This window comes from Cupressus sempervirens, chromosome 3 (assembly GCF_028749045.1).
Source record: "Cupressus sempervirens isolate cs-2001-9-10 chromosome 3, ASM2874904v1, whole genome shotgun sequence".
Classification (NCBI taxonomy): domain Eukaryota; kingdom Viridiplantae; phylum Streptophyta; class Pinopsida; order Cupressales; family Cupressaceae; genus Cupressus; species Cupressus sempervirens.
In genome coordinates, this window is record NC_143120.1 from 219,536,521 (window position 1) to 219,559,115 (window position 22,595).

Below are 22,595 nucleotides of genomic sequence, written 5' to 3' on the forward strand. Positions count from 1 at the left end.
TGCTGCCCGACCTTTTCTACCTTTGATGTGTCCTACAACCTATGAAAAGTTTGAAATATGTTAGATGATATAGATATAAAGATCAGTACTAATTAGTCAATTATTATATATTGGTATGAAGGTTTTAGCATAAAATAGCATGTTCCACCAAAAATCTAAAAAAAGGGAAGAAATTATAGCATCATACCTTTAATTGACATGTGTAATCATGTTATTTATCCATGATAGATCTAGAAGGTCATCAAATATGGTTGCTCACATGTCATCAATATTCTTGGTACTCTTTGTAATTGGTAATGACTAAGAACTGCTTATCATATTAAGATTTTTGGATGTAATTTTAGTGTGGTTACTGATTGGAAGAAGTTTTGTTTTACTCAGCACAACATCTCTCTACTTTTCTTGAGCTTTTAATGTAAACCCAGTCTTCAAGCTTCTAATTTTGAACTCCTCCAGAAGGTCTTTGAAAACTTTGTAGACATTGGTCTTGACCAAACAAGTCAGATGATTTTTCCATATAAACCAGATAATCAACTTTGCTGACCGTATATGTAGAAGGTCATGAAAAATGACTACCAAAATGTGATCAGTACTATTGGTGTTTCTACCAATTTTAATGGGTAATGATTGATAAAAAAATTTCTTATTGAAAAATTTATATATAATTTTAGTGTGGTCATTGATTGAAGTGTAGTTTTTGTAAGTATATGCAGTGGAGATGAAACAAAAGCTCTTTTTTTTTTGGAGATTCATATGTAGACACTAGAAATTACTATCCTGGTATGAAAAATAGCATAGTTTCAGCATGGAAATATCCATATGGTATCACTTGGCCTGGGCACCCATTAGGCAGGGTATCATCTGGCAGAATTCTTACTGATTATTTAGGTAATCTTTCTCAAAATCAATTTCTAATGATCTCAAAGGTCCATATCAGAAATTGTTGTTCATATCAGGAATTGTTGTTGCATATTTTAGATCAAAATATTTGGATAAGCAATTTAAATAGAAGTCATTTTGCCTCAAACTTTTCCATTGCTATGTACTAGAGTTTCCAAGTGCTTTACACCATCAGCTAATATAGGTATATGTTTGACTTGTCTCTAATTATATAATGATTATAGATCATGGTATTGACTTCTAATTTTCTAAGTATAATAATGCTTAAGGGTCTCGTTTGCAATTTTGTATATTTATATTTTGCATTGTGAACCTAGAAATTCCCCCAAATTTTATAAGATATAAAAATCCTATCAAAAAAATCTTATTGAAATTGCATTGGGAAGGCAAACCAAAAATTTTCAAAGTAATCATATGAAACAGAAAAATCATGGCCCTTTAGGATTGCACTATAGGATCATTTGAAAATCCTTTTTCAATCCATCCATATAATTCCTCATAATTGATGCCCTCTTTAGGATACAATTATATTAAAATTGAACAAAATATTTTCAATTTTAAGGTCTTGATAACTATGAAAAGTTCTCTCTAGTAATGCTTCTCTTGTATACTCTAAGCCATGGACCGGAACAATCCTATTTCCTTAATCTATTAACATTAAAATGCTTATCTACAAGAGCTTATGGATTTGATTGTGTATAGTTTTTTAAGCATGGATGTTTCAAATCAAACTCTGTACTCTATGATTGTGTATCTTTTTTCTTGTGGCCTCTTATGCTTGAGTTCATCCTGATGATGGTTCAAAATGTCAATGCTAAAAAAACTATACAAAATCAAATCTAGAAGCTCTTGCAAATAATTGTCATAGATTGTAAAAATCTATTCCCATTGATTAAAATACTTCTTTTCTTTATGATTATATTGCCATGGTTTTAAATATACAAGTGAATGCATTTACCAGAGTTTGTGTTTTTTCTTAAATTTATTCAGCCCAAATCTTAGGTCTTCCATCTCTAGTGACCTACAGGGTTCTGAAAAGTTCAAGCCATCATATACAAGCAAGGAAAGGCATAAACTTTGTAATAGCATATAGTGGGGTATTTGATACTTTTGGAGTTCCAAAGCTGAGTGTCCAAGTTGGGAATTTCAAGGATTCCATTATATCTCAAAAATATGGTTCTCATCATCTGAAGCACTCAATAGCACTTCTCACTCTGAATGGAAATGATTATGCTGCTACAAATGTTACCACAAAGGTAAGAATAAATATCACCAAATTTTTTATGTTCTAATGATTTTTTTTGTTTCTAGATTTAACTGTGGAAGTTTTTTTAGTATCAACGTTTTAGATCCACTCTGTGATCTATCATCAGGATGAAAGAATTATCTTACATCCTTCTCTCATTCTAACGATGGATCATATCTTACATCCTTCTCTCATTCTAATGATGGATCACATAGTACGATCCATTGATACTAAAAACCCTTACACAATCAAATCTAGAAACGAAAAAGGTTTTTTTGAAATAGATTGTGAAAATCTGATATTATTAATTGTCATGTTGTACTAGAATGATTCACATGTGATTTTAAAAAATATGTGACTGAGGGTTATGCTTATAGGGAATAGAGAAGTTTGTGAAGAGTGTTGTAGTAGAGATGAAACTACAACTCACAGAGCTATATAATCTTGGGCTAAGGAATTTTTTGATATCAAATAACATGCCATTCGACTACCAACCAGGTTACTTACAGTCTGGAGTAGTATGTTTGAACACAACAATGGACTTAGTTTCCACCCACAACAAATATCTATCACAAGTCATTTCAGAGCTAAGGGAGCTTGAAGATGCCAACTTCCTCATCCTTGATTTCTTTGTAGCCTTCTCTCATATTATCTTCAACCCATTTGCATATGGTAAAGACATTGATTATAGTGTAGTTAAGAATTTCAAGATTATCTTTTTTAGGTTTTCCTTCCAAATATTGTATCTATTTAAGAGCCATAATTATAGGATTACATAAATACATGAGGATACTGATTGACTTATTTCTATATTGTGTATTGAGTAGGAATCCATGAGATGAGTAGATCATGTTGTTCTAGAGATGGAAACATGAGCAACTCCATTTTTGGGTGTGTTGATTATGATGAACAAGGAAGAGCTCTTTTTCATTTGTGCAAGTCTCAAGAAGAATTTTTCTTTTTTGATTGGTACCATCCTACTCAAAAGGGATGGAAAGTGATGATAAATCTTCACTACTCTCATTGTGGCTTTGTTCAAGATGACTCATGTACTTGTCATTACACTAATTGAATATCATTTATCACCTATACTGCTAACACATTACACTATGGTACATGTAGTTGAGCATTACTATATTTTCAAGACATAATATAGCTATATGTGAAGTTATAAGTGCACTATTTATATCTTATGTAGGATTTATGCCCAAATTGAGATATATACAATTGTATACGGGCATTCTATGTGCAATAAACCACCATAGTTTATTAGATGCCCAAATTTTAAAGAGCATCCATAATAGGGTGAAAGCAATTGTGTCAACATATGAATTAAATACCTTTCATCAATAGATAGATTAAATTGAGCTAGTTGAAATTGTTGATACTAAATTTGAACCCTAAATTTGCTCATTAATGTACTAGTAGTTAATACTATTGCATATCTTTTCAGATTTGCTGGTGTACTTTCTTTTGGATGTTCCCCTTTCTCCTTTACATCCAAAATGAACTCATTCCTATCCCTCACTGAAACAAAGGGAGGATGCTCGTACTTTGGGTTTAGGACGAGACTCTTTCTATATGTGTCCCTCACAACCTTAAGATGTTTGGAAGCTTTTTGTAACAATTTCTTATGGTAAAAAATATTACTACCAAACTCATGCTCTATATCTTTGATGAGCTCATTTTTTAATTTTTTATCTTGGTGGTTCCACCTTTTAAGAAAAAACACAAAATTGTTAGATATAGCTAGTATAAGAAAAGACCTGAATGAAAGGAAAAATGTTGCACCAATTAATGATATGAAAAGAAAGTGGGATAAAATTAGTTCAGTTATGATGTTCCACCTTTTACGTATGGTGGGCCTAAATCTTCATAGCGTGAGGTCATAAAGCATCCTATAAAATGTATCGTTTCCTGCAAAAAATGTCATGCGATAATTAATAGTAAGAACCATTAAAATGAATCATGCGAAGAATACTTTCAATAGTGAATAAAAAATACATAAAATGAGATACATTTCATCATTTTAGTGATCTATTTCAGGGTTGGAGGATCAACTTGACCAAAATTGACCAAAAAAGAAGTTTGGAAAAAATTTTAAAATGTCTAAAACCAGTCAAACTCTACTAGGGTTTTGTTGCTAATGTTCTGAAACTAAAAAATGTACTATGACTATATTAATCAGTATACCTTGAAAAAAAATATAGTTCATAATACATATAACTTGCCATGACCTTCATTTTTTGTCATTCTTAATTGATGTTGTCACTGATCATACTTGGGATATTATGGAAAACAAATATTGCTAAAATAGATAGTGAAGCTAAAAGTGAGCTCTCTAAAACTCTAACAGGCAATAGCAATGATGTGGGAAATCATTGAAAACTAAACATTGAATATGAAAGAAGACTCCCACTTTTGGTTCTCTCTAGAAAAATTGGTTAGTATCTTCTACTGAAAGCATGAAATTGCAATGTACTGAATTACTAAACTAGAGAATTACTGGTATAGACAAAAGGTCATTGATAATTTAGATGATCCTACCAAACCCCTAATAAAAAGGAATCCCAAAATAATTTAAAAACTTGCACAATACGACATACTAAAGAAGGTCATGAAGCATCACTCTACATCAAAAGCCCTTACATTCACCACTTCCTATCATGTTTACGTCTTGCAAGAAAATCCTATTACAATATAAAAAATAATTATTTAAAGTACCTAGAATCTTAGGACATTTCAAAGGCATTGATTCATCATTGTTAATCAACAATGATGTTTGCATACCTCCCGTGCTAGAAACATGGGTAGCTCTAGGAAATGATGGTGAATTATCACCAATACATGCACTATGATCTGCATTTGGCGACGTACCAGACAGTTCATCTCCTACCACCAAAAAAATAATACACTATGTGATGCAGCCAAGATTAAAGTACATATTATCAACTCATAATTAACACAAAATCAAATATAGAAAAACAAGGATTTACCAGCTAAACATCCCCTTGTTGCCGACATTGTAGTTGGAAATCTTGGATGGACGTCCGTCAACCTTGTAGGAGTCTCCTGCACCTAATGACTTCAAAAATACATTGTTAGCAAAGACATTCTGAAATAATAAAAGTAAGAGTTAAGAAGTTTTGAATGTTCAAAATAAAAAAATTCCTTCTAACTTGTCAACTAAAAGATTATTTTACCAGTGGCAGTCAGAGCTCTGCTACTACCGGCCTCACCACTTTGTCCTTGACCAAGTTGTGGATTAGTTGCCAAAAAATCATGTATAACAAGAATTTAGTAGTTAAAGTTTCTTACAACTCTTTAAAAAAAATTGCATCAATAAAGTATTTTGCACATATTACATATTTTACTTCACAACATAGAAGATTATAAAATATAAATCTTTATTGAACTTTTGTTATAACTAAAGATTCATTACTGCTTACTTCATAACGACGAGCTTGCACTCTCAAATCTGATAGCCTCTTCATCATCTCCTCAAATTCCATATTTTCCTCATCCAAAATTTTCATTATTTCTAAATTAATTTTTAAAATTTTTTCCTTCAACATTGTTATTACATTGGGAGTTTCAGCAATATCCTCATTAGAAGGCATAGTTAGTGGCTCGGTACTTACTGTTGGTGCTTTACCCTTATCCTAAACATCAAATTGTGAGAGGAATATTAGTAAAACTATCATAAAAACTCAAAAATTGTAAATAAAATAACATAATAATATAACATTTTTCAAGTATTTAATTTGTACAATTTAAAAAAGGTTTACCCTCGCTGAAGAAGGGGTGGGAGTAGCATCTTGGTGACCTCTATCATCTGTCAGATCCATATCATCCTATCACAAAGATTAAACATAAAAAATTCAGCTAACTGAAAGCAATAGACAGCAAAAAAAACATATTAACAAAATGGTAAATAGTACTTATAGCCCTCATGATAGTAACTTTGTTTGTATCTATGCGATTTAAATGGTAATCGATTAGCAGTTCTTCCCCTGCACTTATTGATTTTATTGCAGAAACAAAAACTTCATTCCCCTCATGCACCTCAAATATGCAATTGGGTTGCTTACTAGTTGAAGAAGGTTGCGTACTATTTATAAAACCTACAATATTACCTATTGCTTTTGGTCTCCCATCAATGTACATAGCAAATCTTTTACTTTGATCATTTTCTTTCTGTTGTACATAATTAACTGATACCCCATACCTACACATACTTTTTTTATATCAAACAATCTGCATCCAATCATTGTAATTGTAACATGGACCGACATACTTGAACAATTTGACAACTTTGTTGTAACATACCTTTATCCCATCCATGGAAAATAGGCCCAAACCATGTAATGAGGATGGAGCAATGTGATCTATCCTCTCATTAACACAAAAATTTGTGTTAATTGGAGGTATCTCATTGAGTACCCATTCTTTCTCAATGTGTGTGTATTGAAAGGGCACCTTGATGTTGCCTTTGGTCTCATCATCATAAGAACATGACCCCCCATTAGCAAGGAAAAATTGCATGCATTTATCAAATTTTTTTCTATTCTTTTGACCTCTAGTTGATCTCCCTATTTTAGCCATACTACATGTATAGCTTTCATCTACCATTTCCTCATTTCCCTCATTCGATGTAGATATATCTGACAAGTACCTATTTGGTGGGTCCTGCAATCCATCAAATGGAAAGTGAAAGTGACAAATATAAAATGTAGTAAGTTGAAAGTGATTATACAATTATATTTCTATACGGACCTTCTTTGTCTATATATACATTATATGATTATATAATATGTCTATTTATAACATATGTGCTCAATGATAAACAAGAAGAATATAAGAAAATTATGTCTATTTATTGACTTATACCTGTTGATCCATGTCACTGTGCACAATCCATGCCAAACGGGTCAAATTTCCTACATATGTTAATCATTTATCTTAAGTTAGCTAAAAATTACATGATACACGTAAACATGAACAAATTTACATGATACACATTTGCTACAAATAACTTAGAAGACAACATGAACAATAGGCAATATCACAAACATGAACAAATTTCCCTTATATATGGAATGCAGGATTGTCAACCGAAGGGGTGACGATGTACCTGTAGTCAATTGACTGTTTGCAAAAAGAGTCATAATTAGACACAATATAAATATTGGTAACTATAAATAACATATGTTGTAATCATTAGAAATGAACACAATAAATATGTAATCAAATTTCTTGCATATGTCAATCATTTATCTTAAGTTAGCTAAAAATTATATTATACGTGTATGCTACAAATAAATTAGAAGACAACATGAACAATATGCAACATTGTAAACATGAAAAAATTTACCTTATATATAGAATGTAAGATTGTCAATAGAAGGGGTGATGATGTTTGCAGTCATTGATTATCTTCTTCTTCTCCTTCTTCATCATCATCATCATCATCATCATCATCATCATCATTGCCATCATCACCATCATCATCACCATCATCATTGCCATCATCACCATCATCATTGCCATTATCACCATCGCCATCATCATCATCATCATCATCATCATCATCATCATCATCACCACCATCACCATCATCTTGATCTTCATCATCTGCTTCTTCATCATCTTCAATATCTTCTTCTTCCATAACATTATACTTTATCGGCCTTCCTCTTGGATCATGTCTAACAACAAATGACCAACCTTGTTTATGTGGAACCTCTGAGTAAAACACTTGCTCGTATTGGCTTGGAAGAACATAGGGCTCATCTCCAATTAGCTCAAACAACCTTGTATTGATCATTGTAAATCCATTATCATGTTGAATAACCATTCTATCTGGATCATTTTTATTTAGTCATAACCCTTACCATTTGATGATGAATAGAACTACTTTGAAGGTGTTAAATTCACACTCAATTATATCATCCAAGATGCCATATTATTGATTTTGAGTTTGTTGAGGATGTATGTCATTCCTAGATGATATATTGGTGACCTCAAAAACTGCACTTATCCCAGAATCACAAGTTTTCTTTGTGTCATCCAACCTTTTTATGCAAAATTTGTGGCCATGATAGTACATAACTTTGTGGTGCTTGACCTACAATTTTTGAAGTGTGTGTAAATCATTTGCATCATGAGTTGATATGAAACATACATCGAGTTATGATCATTAATAAATTTCTACGTACCTCTCCACCTCTTAAACCCTTTACTAGATCAAAACCATTGGCATAACATTGGAATCTCCATTATGATGAGCTTATGTAACCAATGAAGCAACACCTTCCCATGTTAATGAGAAACATATTTTTGTTAACATCATTCAATCCATTTCGTCATCCAATCAAGATAGTTAGCAATATACAAATGTATTGCATCCCACTCTCGACCACCTGTTTCAAAAAAATACACCAATTAAAAATAACTTATATTGAAAATTTATAAGAATTAATTAACTACAATAACATCTTAGATTTACCTCTCACTTTCCTCAATATACCTTTTCCCATCAAGTACTCCCCTTCAAATTTGTTAAAAGAGTTGGGATCCCAAATATGATCTACATGGATCTTTGCTACAAACTTAGGAAGATATTCACTAGTGTACACCATGGTCTGGTATACCATATATCCCTCCACCATAGAACCCTCAGGATGTACTCTCTATCGAACCAAGCCTTTCAAAAATTTCAAGTCCCTCTCAACCATCCACATTGACTTAGTTGGTACAGGTCCACACAATTCAATCTCCTCAACTTGATGTATGAGGTAGTGTTCTTGTGCATTGAAAAAACTTGGAGGTAGACACTTTTGCATTTCACACATCAAAAGAGGAATTTTTCTCTTCCAATATTTTATATCTTCTTTATTGATTTCTTTAGATGACAACCACCTCATGTATTTTCCAAGATCATATATAACCTATTTGACATTGTTGGCGAAGTGGTGTGGGAGAGATAGAGATAAAACATACTGCAATATTTGCAAAATGATCTTGTCAATATTTTATAAAAAGAATGCAATTGAAACTGCATGCAATATATAAATATATAGTGAATACAAAATAACATGAATTAACTTAATAAATGTATGCCAATCATGTTTTTCAACCCTGGCCCAAATTCACTTTTATTTGATATGAGATTGTTTATGTTCGCAGCAAATCCTGTGGGAAAACGTATTTTTTTTATGACTTCTTTTATAGCATTACTTTTCTGCTCTAACAATAACCAACTAAGGGCACTTGTATCAATTTGGTCTCCATTGTTATTTGATCGAATGCCATTTTTCATTGCATGGTTGGATTCTTCAATATCACTACAAGTTTTGACAATTTGATCTTTGTCACGCCTTCCATCCAAGATTTTCCATAATGTCTCTATTACATTCTTTCCAATATGCATACGATCAAACAAATGCACAATTGGGAGTTTCTCGTAGTACAAAAACTTAGTAAATTGCATAGGATAAATTTTTAGTCCTTTTAGAAGTTGGTCATTGATGCCTTGATGACCTTCACAAGCATCAATCACATCATCAGTAAACAAAACACAATATCAAAACAAAAATTTGAAACAAAAACCATCAAATAGAATGACATTACCTCGATGATTTATTTTATTGTATGCCAACTTCCATAGGTAAGGTGTCATTCTTTGTGGCTTTGACTTAGTCTCTTCTAGACCATTGAAAAGATGTTTTTTCATAATTCAGTACTTATGATTTCTGTGCAGAAAGTGTCTATTCTCATCGAACACCTACTTTCTTAAAAATTTTGAATAACGAGATTTCATCTTTGGACCACAAATTGGACATGCAAATTTTCCCTTTTTCTAAAGACCTACAAGATCGTGTATAATTGGATTAAATGTGCTAACTTTGACATACCAAAAAAGAGGTGTCAAGAAGAGAACATACCACAAAAATGTGTTAGCCCAGGGGCATCGTGTATTGTCCATACAAGTATTACATGAAATTGAAATTCTCTTTCTCCTATTGGTCTACAAATGTCATACATAGTAACCCCATTCCATAACACCACCAACTCATCAATAAGGGGTTCAATATATACGTTGATATCTTTAACTTGGTACTTACCTAGTTGAATGAACAAAAACATTACATAATTATTATGACCATTTGATGGATTAGTAATAATAAATTAATTTAGATGACCACTAAATCAAAAAATACCTAGAACAATCAGTGTCAACATTATGTGCTCTCTCTTTATGGAAAACCAAGGAGGTATGTTATTGTTGATAACAAAAATAGGCCACACTGAGTAAGTAGATCTCATCTCTCCAAAAAGATTGACACCAGTTGCTGCTAATGAAAGCTTGAGATTACGAGGTTCTTCTTTAAAGTGTGGCCATTTTCCCTCTATTTCCTTAAATGCTAAACCATTTGCAAGCATTCACATAATGTCATCTTGACTTCTATTGTGTGCATGGTAATTCATAAATTGTGCCAAGCTATTGCACCCGAATAATCGTTGCAGACATGGAATAATGGGAATATGTTGAAGAACATTGCAAGGCACCTTTTTTGTTAATCGATCTAATTGATATCTACTGATATGAAAAGTAGGGCATTGTGTTGCAAATTCATGTTATTTATGATATATAATATGATCATTCGGACATGCATGTATTGTTTGATACTTCATTCCAATATCTTTCATGATGGTAGATAATTCTTGGTACGAGCGAGTAGAACGTTTGATGGTGGTAACAAACATTCACCTATCAACCTATGACCAAAACTATAATTTGTTAATTTAAAGAATATTAATTGCTACATGAACCCAATGTTAATTGTAAGGGAACTACGAGTAAAATAATGAAAGAAGATGGCATACCTTAACATACATGTCATTGTTATGTTGGATAAACCATTCATAACCTTCAAGTTCACCAACAACAATACAGTAGCAAGAAGAGTTGTTTTGGAGCCTTCATATAAGGACTAGTGTGCCTTCTCAAGTAAAGGTGCATCAAGCTCTACGTCAACATCATCATCATTATCATCATCATCCTCATCATCATCATCATCATCATCATCTTGATCATCGTGATCATTTTCATCATCGTGATCTTCATCATCCTAGTCTTCTTCCATGGTATCATTACCTTCTACTTCAATATTAACCATGACCATGATGCCATCATCAAATCATGTCTTATGTAATTTATAAACTATTAAAATACATACCAATGGGAGATATTCATTTCCCCCTTCAATGTGACCATGTTGCTTACAATGTTGCTCAGCTGTTGTGATTAGATATCTTTGAGTCTTTAAGCCCTTACACATTTTGCAAGGACAATAAGATTTTCCATCACCTTTTCTTTTTAAGTTAGACCACAGTCTAGCAATTGTCTCCCTATTTTTTTGTGCGTTGATATCGTCAAACATGGTCTTTCTTGAATGGAATGACTCGTTGGTGGAAGAAGGATGATTTGTTTGCAACTTGTAGATGGAGTAGTAAAAGAAAGACACATATAGAAAGGAGTTAGGTCTGTGAACCAAGTAGGAGTTAGGACATGTTGGAGTGGGGTTAGCCCAAGATATTTTGGAATCTTGAAGAACCTAGTAAAGGGTATCTGGAAAGGTGAAAATAAACAAGTATTTTTACAGCTACAAAGGAGGAATCGATAGCATTATATATAATGAAGAAGAAACTTAAATCCATACAGCTTTACCTCTATTTACAATTTGACCTTTCTACATGTGAAATATGACAATATACAAAATTTCCAGTCACATTTTCACTTAAAAAAGAATACCAAATATACCTTTGCTACAATATCTTCTTCAAATTCTTCGCTATCATATTCTTCAGAACTGCAAGCTCCTGTGCAGAAAAAAGATGAGATGTGCTAAGTAATTTTTGATGGGAAATATTTAAACAAATAAACTATCAAAAAAACAATTTATGAAATTCAATTGCTTTATTATGTACTGAAGACTTGGCAAGATGTTCCCACATCTATCTATAGAATGCCTATCTGTGTGGTTGTTTGCGAATAGTCTAGTATGGTGCTTCTTTTGAACAACAACAAATGTCAGTGGGGCTGGTAATTTGGCTCAAGAGATGCACAAGCTTGTTGACACCACATAACTTTTAGTTCATATAGCATTCAGCTATCTTCTTTAACAAAATCCAAAGAGAATACAAACAAACTAATGAGCCGTGTCCATCTCAATTGAATAGCAAGTACTATAGTTCATAAAGTAGAACTTGGTAAAACTATCCTTCACTTACACCATCAACTCAAAACCAACTTGTATCAAGAATATTTGATCAAACTTGGATCACCTCAATGTGAAAATTCATTTAAGATATGGTGATTAAAAGTTAGGTTTTTTTCTCAAAATCGCTGCAACTCAGAGGACCAAATCTTTGCTGATTAGTTTAACATAGATTGGTGAACAGAAAATTCATAATAAAAATCTAATTTTTTTCCACACTTGTTCAAACCATATAATGAATGACAAAAAATTAATTATATACGAGTCACTCCAAATCCTTAGCTTTTAATACACTTCATAGATGAGATTGCATTATATGGTTTGAACAAGATGTGGAAAAAAATGAAATGACATAGATATAAGCATTCTCACGCCATGAGTGAAGCACCAATTGCATAAAGCTTTATTGCAAAAAAATTGTCAATATTATTTACATTATACATACTTGTTTATATAATGCTTCAATTCCTAAACTAAGAAACTATAGCTAGTGTTCTAACCATGCATAAAAATAAAATTATAGTGCAAATGTATGAAATTATATGCATAACTACTCCCATACTAGTTTATAACTACTATGCACATATTTTTATTCATTTACAAAGTCCATCTAGGCGTTACAACTCAAAAAAAATTCAAAAAATAGAAGAAAATGGATTGCAACACAACAAAAATTGGTCTCCAACTTGAGCTCAGTTTGATCTTCTAAAAAATATCTCTCAACATGTGCCCATGAAGCCTCTAATTGAATGCAACTAATTGAATTACCAGCACAAACAAAATGCACAAAAACCAGAAGAAGCAAATACAGAATGCAAATAATGGACCTAGAACTCCTCAATTTTATGATTTTTTTTTCTATCCCCATATCATCATAAGCTCCCTTCCCCTGTTGATCAACTCTCTTAGCTTGGGGAAGAAAGTTGAGACACATCCCGAAACTATAGTAATTTTCCATACAAACAGCTATCCATGTACAGATACATTTTGAAGAGATTTTTTTATTAAATGATCACTACTCTTCAACATAATCTTATTATTACTCTTAAGTAAGTTTTAATCATTATTCTTATATTGTGAAGGGTGAAGTATTGGCGAGAGTTGTATCTAGACTTTGTGATATACTGAGAAGTACAATAATTTATCTAATTAGAGTGGACTTGATGTTGGCTTAATTTTTTAATAGAACAAGGATTATTATAGTTCTTAATCATCTTCTAAGTTTAGTTTGTTCATTGATAATATCAAGACAATGATTATCTAAGGATATTTCTAAATATCTATCTCTTAAACATGCAAAGAAAGTATTTTGCCTACTTGCTTGCGTGGAATAAGCATAAAGATTTGTATTAACCTAGCTTGCTCAGGTCATGATGGTAGATTTGGCATATAAAAATGTAACATCAATTTGAAGATCTCAAAGGATGAGTGAGCAACAAGCCTAGTTTATTTGACATACAATCATCAAAGAGATAATTTGAATCAAGGATCTTGGGAGGGAGGAAGAGATTGGTGTGAATTTTAGGATACATTTTTCTTATAAAAGGTTGTAGATTTAAATGACACTATCTTGGATGAGTATTAAAGGATTCTGATGTGTGAAATTTCATATTGTCTTGTGATCAATTTCTTGTAAGCAGAGGAGATGATATTTAGTGTCTAGAGATCTTAGATATCTCTGTGGAAACAAGAATCAAGGACAAGGTATGTGCAGAAGTTAAGATTTCAATTAAGACGATTTGGTCTTGCAAATCCAAGTAGCTTAATATTAATAATTTTCAAGTAGCCTAGTCTAGTGAGAATTGGCAGCTCTTCAAACTCAAGACACTCAACAATGCACATGTTTATTAACTTTGTAAGATTGCCACTCCATTCACTGCAACTTTTTTGAGCCAAAAACAAGCAAAATTTACCCATGTCCATAAGAAGGGGGACCCTACTAAAGGTCATCAATCTAGGTGATAGCAATTTTTTCTTTTTCTAGACATCTGGCTATCCCATTCCCAGAGTAGTGGAAATACCATTAGGATACTAGGGCAACCCTAGTGTAGTTGAGGGAGGGTCAGAATGCCAAGGCACCCTTTGGCATTCCATAATGGAGAGGTCTCCACAGAAACATTCCCTAATTATGGGCATGTCCCATTTTTTGCCTTTTTGATGGGTGGAGCGGGAATGTTCTGTCCCATCTTTAAGCTCCAAAAATTATAGACATATGGTTTCCATAATTCATAATGTTGAAATGCATGGAATCAATTCCAGAAGTTACACATTTCAGCTCCAAAAATGTTCCCATTACTCAAGAAAGGCTGGAAACTTACAAGAAAGACTATATCTATCTTAACATGTTGACATTAATAGCATAATAGTACAATAAAGGCTAAAACTTTCTACCTAATTGCTACATGTCCTTTATCTTTGGAATTATTATATTATATGAAGATAAGTTCTAAGGGAATAGATTCAATATTTGAAAATCCAATCTTCAAAATAATATCAAATGGCAATCCATTGTCTTATAGGTGTCTTTGCTGAGGGCACATTCAAAGCTTCCATGTTGCTGCATAGATATCCATGTTCAAGATCACAGCCCTGAAGATGTACATTTACCTTCCAGGCTTCATCCTTCTGTGAATTTGATACATTCTGTGTACCATCAAAGGCCTGCAAATTAGAAAAGTTGTGGAAAAGCAACACCATTAGACATTTATATTCCATCGAGCTTAAATAACCCACCTTTTTGCTTTGATTTTCCTTTTTGTTCTCCTTTTTCTTGGTCTCTTATGAAACTTTCACTATTTTCAGAAACTCCCTCTTCTTATTAAGATGGATGAGTAGTGATATGAAGAAATGTAATTTGTGATGAAGGGGGGAAATGAGGAAAATAAACAGGAATTCTTTAGATCCTCCCAATATTGGGCATTAATATTTCTCACCTTTTTCAGAATTGGCAGTTGCAAACATTGCTTTGAAAATGTTGCCTGTGTAGTTAAGCTGGATAGATGGATGCTTGCCAATAGAGTATATGTTGTCTACGTTGAATTTGTGGACACATAACTGCCATAAATTTAATTAGTCATGCTAGGTATCTAGACAAATCTTAATCTCTCTTCAAATTTTTGAAGGACCCTAAAGGGGAAAAGAGTGTTTGAGCTTCGATTTGAAGCCGCGTAGAAAAATAGTAAGAAAAATAGGTAGCATTTTGTGTACCCATCTCATTCCCAATTCGGTGCAATTTTATTCCTTAGACGCTCATATTTATTTACTTAAATTGTTACTAACCCTCAATGACCTAATTATATTGTTAAATGTTCTTTTAGGAAATAATAGTTTTTTATCTTTTAATTTTTTACTTTGGTCGTGAGTTTTTTCTAAACTTTTTGTGATTAGTTATTTTTAAATATACTATCATCAATCTATTACCTCTAGTTTTCTAACTTTGTATTGAAGAATGCATCTTATATATAATGGACACCCAAGAAAAGGTGGTTCACAATAACAGAAATAATGACAGCATATACTACAACCCAAGACTAGTTGAGACAAACAATAACATGAACAAGGAAAACTCATGAAACTCACTTTGCTGAATACATTCAAGTTAGCAAGACTTGTCATTGATAAAAAAAAAATCATTATAGGTATGCTTAGCGAGGCTTGAAGTTACAATATTTCCACTTTAATTTATCATCACTATTTGTAGTTGATAATAATCTCATTTATTATTCATTTCTTCACCTTAAGGAATGTCTCTCTAATGCTCTAAACAAGTTCATAGCTCTGTGATTTCTATATCTTATCTTCTTTGACAGACATTTAAAAAACTACACAAAAGCTACTCAAAACTTCAACAATAAACCACCTAGCATCACCACTTTAATGTCTGGTACTACAAGATCTGAATTCCCAAATGTAAGATCAAGCATTTTCTCAAAAAGAAGTTGTATTTCGTGGAGAAACTACCCAAAATAGTTCCAAAAACACATCAATAACATTCTCCACACCTAAACAAGCATTTTCTCATCTAAATAGAGATCAAAATCAAAGTAAAATGAAACCCACATACCATTGAAGTTGATGCAGAAACCTTTTTAGCCATGATCATGATGATGGCAAAGATGAAGCAGCTTGCCGAAGATGAATTATAACTACACAACACCCAAATTAACAAACTCTTGCAATCTACCAAAATAATTGGTAATAAAACACAAGAAAGATGCTCAGGAAGAATGTAGTGAGCACTACCCTCATCCTCCTTGACAAATTCCACCATGACATTCAACATTGCCGAAAAAAATGATTGAAGAAAGGACAGAGTGAAAGAAAACAAAGGAGAGATTTGAGAGTGAGAATATGCGAAGAGCAAAGAATATGCTAAGATCCAAGAATATGCTAACTAGAGGGGAAGAGAAAGATGTGTTAAAAGGAGGATAGAGGCCATCCTCATTCTCAAATCCTCTCCCCACAATTATCATCCCTATCAACGCTCCCCAAATGTATAACAAATTCCTTTTTTTTTTCATCCCAACAATTTTTATTGTTAGCGTTTGTCCACTTTTATTAAAAGAATGTTTTTATTTACAAGCACTATAATACACGTGGCAAGAGAATAATTTATATATTCGGATTAAAAAAATGTGGGTTATGACACCATACAAATTTCAAATTATAGCACTAGTGTTGAAATGATTGACTTGAACACAAGAGAAATGTTAAAATGAGGTTTCTAATCCATCCATCTTCATCTCTCAATATAAAACTCAATCAGAAGTAATAGTAGCAAGCTCAAATCTACGTAGTGGCTGAAAATTTATGATTTGTTCAAAAGGTGAAAAATAATAATGAAATAATGGTTTAATCTTCACAAATAGTTTGGATGCTGCTATGCACAATAAGACATCAAATGTACATGAAAATAATATATATATGTCCAATTAGGGTGTCTCACTCATCTTGTGATTTGGTAGTGTTGATGTCATGTAGTTATTTTTAATATTTTTTTACTATTGTCTTTATAGTTAGGACTACTTTTCCTGGACTAAAAGTGTTAAATAGTCAAATTTAAACCTATTTTTCTAAGCTTAATTTCTTCCTTGGCCTATGATGTTTATATAATATTTATAAGAAAATCTTTGTTGGTGTAAATAAGTATTTACTTATTACACTTACTTAAGTTTACTTAGGTTAATGCATTATTTTAATATTTTGCATTATTTTATTATTTTTATTTGTGAGACACTTAGGAGTTTGCGCACCTTGTTGAGTTGTCATGTAGACAACATAGGAGTATGCAACTATATTTTGGCACATGGTGTCTACAACATTGTTTTGCGTGTCACACCCTTGTAGGCTTATCCTCTCATCACCGCACTTACTTCCATGCTTAATGGAGAATAACCCATATTTGGTGGACATGTGCTTGGTTGTATGACACATCATGGTGCTGATTATGAGGCATTCTAGATGTATCTCAAAGGCCTTTATATTTAGGCACTCCTAGTGTACTCTCAACCAGTTATTGAATACATTGTTATTCTGATCATACTCTCTCTTTTTGGTCTACTGTGTGCTTGTGTTTGAGTTCTTAGTTCTTGGGTAAATTTTTCTCTTAGGAAAATTCTTACATAGTATCAGAGCATTTCATCTTCCACCTCCAGCTTCTGTTGACTTGGGAGACAAACTTGAGGACTTACATCTTCTCATGGATAATGATTCTTCTACAGTTGTTGCGAGGGCTCACTCTGACCCTCATGTCCATTCTCTACACTATTGATCTACATAGGTTGGTGTGATTGTGGATCCTTATGAACAACAATTAGTGGAGGGCTCTTTTTCAGTTGAGGAGATAGATGGTTCAGTGGAACAGGTTCAACATACATCCTTGCCAGATCTGCATTCATTCTTTTCAGCACAGTTGGAAGGGGTGAACTTCAGCATCAGTACAGGGATACTTGAGCAGGTTTCAGGGCCACCATACATCTTTAGGACTATACCTTTTCCTTTGTTTCTTCCTAAGGGGAGGAAGACCATTCTACATTCAGGGACCAGCTTCTTCATCGAAGCGGCTTTCACTTGTCGGCATTCTTCTTTTAGGGGGGAGCCTATTCTGTCTCTCTTCCTTCTCTCATTCTCTTCTGTATATACTGGATGTATGTTGTAATGGGGGGGTCTTGATTACTCCATCCATCGATGCATCCTTATTTATCTCTCTTTTTGGGGGAGGGTTTTTCCCATGAGGTTTTCCCTCTTTCCCCGCTTTATGGGAGATTTGCATTTTCATTATGTACATGGGTACCTAACATGGCCTAGTAGTTGGGACCCATTATGCATCTTCATCCTAGTTCGTAAGCTTAAGGGCATTCCCCTAAGTTGCACTTAAGGGGGGGTGTTGGTGTAAATAAGTATTTACTTATTACACTCACTTAAGTTTACTCAGGTTAATGCATTATTTTAATATTTTGCATTATTTTATTATTTTTATTTGTGAGATACTTAGGAGTTTGCACACCTTGTTGAGTTTTCATGTAGACAACATAGGAGTACATAACTCTATTTTGGCACATGGTGTCTACAACATTGTTTTGCGTGTCACACCCTTGTAGGCTTATCCTCTCATCACCGCACTTACTTTAGTGCTTAATGGAGGATAACCCATATTTGGTGGATATGTGCTTGGTTGTATGACTCATCATGGTGCTGATTACGAGGCATTCTAGATGTATCTCAAAGGCCTTTATATTCAGGCACTCCTAGTGTACTCTCAACCAGTTATTGAATACATTGTTATTTTGATCATACTCTCTCTTTTTGGTCTACTATGTGCTTGTGTTTGAGTTCTTAGGTTCTGGGTGAATTTTGCTCTTAGGAAAATTCTTACAATCTTCATGATCATTAGTTATTAGTTTTAGGAAATAGGATAGTTTTTAATAATGATATAAGATACATAAATAAGGGTGGTAAGGCAGCATAGTTCTTGGCAAAAGATGGTAGGACAATTTTAGGAAATAGGATAGTGGTTACTAATCAATTTCTAAGAAGATCAAAGGAGATCAAATTAGTACAAAAAAGACAGTTGAATTGTAATAAACTAGCTGATAATCTGTAATCTGTTCTTAAAACCAGTCTAAATATACATAATTAGAATCTACTGATTATACTCAACTTTGTACATCTTTTGGATCCTACAAGACCTCAATATTATTAGACATTAGCAAATGAAAAATGCTGGCACAACCATTAATGGCCACTTTGATCTAAAATAATTTTAGTCTTTTCTTGCACCCCTTCCATTGCGTTCTTGATCATAAGATAGAGAAAGAGAGAGCTAAAGGATGATAAAGGTGAGCTGGAATTATTTTGGTTAGTTGATCTTTGATATTTGATAGCTTTCATTTAGAGCCGCTATTCCTTTATTCCAAGAGAGGCTGATTAATATCAACTGAAAAATTATCAATAATGCCTTTGGATCCATTATCATATCCCTGACCCAATGTCTTCATGCCACTACTTAACTTTATTTTGTGCTTAAAAATAAGTATAAAACTATCCCTATGCATTTTTTTAATTAGCTCAAAAGGAAATTTAAGAATCTTCTCCTATTGTTGTGGTGCAATGGCTGCTTACCAATTGAAAATAGACTGCTGAAAAAATGGGGGCCTGAAGTGAAGCACCTACTACAAACTGAATAAGTTTTTCTTCCCACTATTAAGATATATTTATCTCCAATTTTTCCCTCTAAACTTATGTTCATATACTAAATTATATAAAAAGAAAACATGTCTAAAAATTATAAGCAGCAAAATAACCAGAATTAATAATTTCATGGGGACACCTGCTCCATGAAATATTCCTTAAAATGTGGAGCAACGGATACTAACCAAATTAAGCTTAGCAGCCCCATAAGGACCTCCAAGTCTTGGAAACATCCCTACCAAGAACATGCCTCCATGGAACATTGCAGAAGATACTGATTGAATATACAAAGTTGGGAAGCTCCATATCCCACTTTAGCTTCCATGCAGAGGCATCAGTCTCAAAATCAAGACAATTACAGATACTCTAGATAGCCTCTAAGAGAAACATCATTACTATCAATGATTTTTTAGTTGGATACTTCTTCAAAACTAGGACATGATTCAAGAACATTGATCAATTTCCATTTGATGTTGACATCACGGCCATGCAACAACACTGCCAAACAATTCGAATGCACAATGTGTCTCTGCAAGAGTAGGGCCTTTGTAGAAAGTCATGATCATTGTCTCCCACACAAATTATGGTGCCTATAACTTTTTCTTGTCCATGCTTACTTTTGATGTTGACAAGTACCATTTTGAAGAAAAAAGCTCAGTTCACATCAATTTAAACACATTTCATACTTCTAATGTCAAATTGTTCCAATCTCAAAATAACTTCAGTTCAAATTAATTTAAACCCATTTTATGTTTTTGATGTGAACTTTTTTAATAAAAAAAGGACCAGTTTAGAATCATTTTTTTCTACGTAAAAAGCAATTGTAACAAAATTAAAGAAACTAGCATTGGTAAATAATGGAGCGCCATAGCAATCTGAAATCCTCTCCAGACATCCACAAGTCTGTGAAATCAAATTTAAAAGGCTTTTACATTTCAAGTTCCTAATTTTACTTCATTTTTTGCACAAAACTCTTCTATTGATTGCCACCTGTGAACCCTAATTACCAAGTCTTCTTGTTTTACTTCCATGTGCATGCGCTAGTGGGATAGGTGGATGGCCATAGTACTGTAAAAGACCAATCAGAGGCAAAAAAAAAAAATGCAACTTCTAAGGTGCATATAAGCATATTTATAACATCCAAAATGTGGATAAGTAAGCAGATACAATGTGCTATCCCTACCCAAATCACACGCAACTCCATTCATTCCTCCACGTAGAAAAGCATTGTTTATTTATTATGCTTGATGTCCATTTTTCATCTTATTGTGCAACACTTAGAGAAACACTCAAAGATACAAAATTGAGACCTATACGATAGTAGAAACATATATACACACTCAAACCCATGAACCTATTTTGAAAAAGAGTGCCACCATGTCATGACTCAACTCTACAATTTTTCTTTCTTTAATTTCTTTACAAGAATTTTTCCTTTTATCTCCAAAGTAATCTTTAGGAGATGTTCTACATTATTCATGTTTTTGAAATTAGTAATTTCTGTGATTTGGGGTGCGATAATATTTAGATTATATGACATGTAAATTGAGAAGTAGGGTGCAGAGTCATACTCCCATCTAGGATATGGGTTGAATATTGCAATTTCATGAATGTAACCATACAAAATTTCTAGAGTTAAATTATATATAGAGTGATTTGTGATAATTTTTATGGGGTTAGGATTCCTTGAATTTGTCTTAATATTAACAGGGATTTTAACTTCATTGGTCATAATAAGTTTTCCTTCAAAACCTTTTGTTTGGCCTATTGAATCTCCTATTCTGTTAAGGATGCTACTATGCATTAATTCTACTAGGCATTTTTTTATTGGAAATCCAAGTAGGGATCAAATCCTATTCGACTATATTAGAACTAAAGTTAGGGGACCACTTAAAGAATTTGACACAGAAACCATCAAGAAAGAACCATGGGGTATTTAGAATATCCTTCTTGGTTTCCTTCACATTCTAAATAACATAAATCTATGGAAAGGATAGTGATACTTACATGTTGAATAAGATCTTTGTGGAGCCACTATGCAAATTTGGAGTAAGCTATTAAAGGACCACACCAAAAGGCATACCATCCCAAAATAGGACATCGGTGCGAGTTAACTTTGGTAAAGTAGTCGCTAATGATGACCCGAGTAAATGTATCATCTTCATTAGTAGGGTTTTGTTCTGACATAGGAATTCCTCCATTTTGCTCCTCGTATGGAGAATCCTTTGTGGTGTTGTTTGGTTTTGAAGATCTGCCTTTGGGATTAGGTGATTTTACTAACTATGGTATTGGGTCAGTTGTATCATTTTTTAATATCTCTTTGCCTCTTCCTCCAACTCTTACGCATTAGTAATTCTATGAATGATGAATAGGTTGATCCTTCGACTATTTTTGGTTTGATCCAAGGAAAAGCTTCTTCAAATCTTTGTTATACTTCTATCATAAGAATTTACATTTTTCATCATGGAGTGATGCCA

At 33.0% G+C, this 22,595-nt stretch overlaps 1 pseudogene; it reads left to right on the forward strand.

The window, feature by feature from the left end:
- The first annotated feature begins 568 nt into the window (after positions 1-568).
- LOC149565618 (GDSL esterase/lipase At5g03610-like) lies at positions 569-14,792 on the forward strand (annotated as a pseudogene).
- Positions 14,793-22,595: the final 7,803 nt, after the last annotated feature.